Source organism: Emys orbicularis, chromosome 7, assembly GCF_028017835.1.
Source record: "Emys orbicularis isolate rEmyOrb1 chromosome 7, rEmyOrb1.hap1, whole genome shotgun sequence".
NCBI classification, from domain to species: domain Eukaryota; kingdom Metazoa; phylum Chordata; order Testudines; family Emydidae; genus Emys; species Emys orbicularis.
This window is the reverse complement of record NC_088689.1, coordinates 75,920,552-75,921,214: the sequence shown is the minus strand read 5'-3', so window position 1 is coordinate 75,921,214 and position 663 is coordinate 75,920,552.

Sequence of the window (663 nt, the reverse complement as noted above, 5' to 3'; positions counted from 1 at the left end):
CCCACACCTTCAGTTTTATTGCTGGAATTTTTCTAGCTGGGAGTTCCAAATCAACACCTCCCAGTTCCACCAATCCCTTGCAGGCAGGAGAGAGATGAGGAAGAGAGAAGAATCAGTGGGGGAAAGGAGGGAAGTGTCAAGAGAGGAGAGAACTGCTGGGCTAGGCAGCAAGGTAGGCAGGGGAAGAGAAGGAGGCTTGCACTAGAGAGAGATGTATACCTAGAGCAAAAAAAGAGGCTGGGACAGCAAGAAAGAGGGAGGGGAGAGAGCTAGGGTAGGAGGCAGAGAGAGATGAGGTGTGGAAGCAGCCTGGAAGGCTGAAGGCTGTACCCTGCCCGTCTGCACTTGCCTCCTGCTGTTTTCGAAGGTAGATCAGAAATTCTCGGGACACATTCTCTTCCCCTCGCTCCAGAACAAGGAAATAGAAGAGAGAAGAAAGCAAAATCACAAGCTGCTGCTGTGAGCTTTCATTCCCTTCCTTCCCTTCCCTGCATTGAAACGACAGAGTTGTGCTGTACAGATCCTTCCAGTGCTGTGCTGCTCCAGCCCTGCTCCCTGGAAAATAGAACAAGGGAAGGAGGGAGAGGAGGAGGCAGCTGAGCCCAGCAGCAGTGAGAATGTGAAGCCTGAAGAAGCTTCTGCCCACTTTGCTCAGGAAGAAGG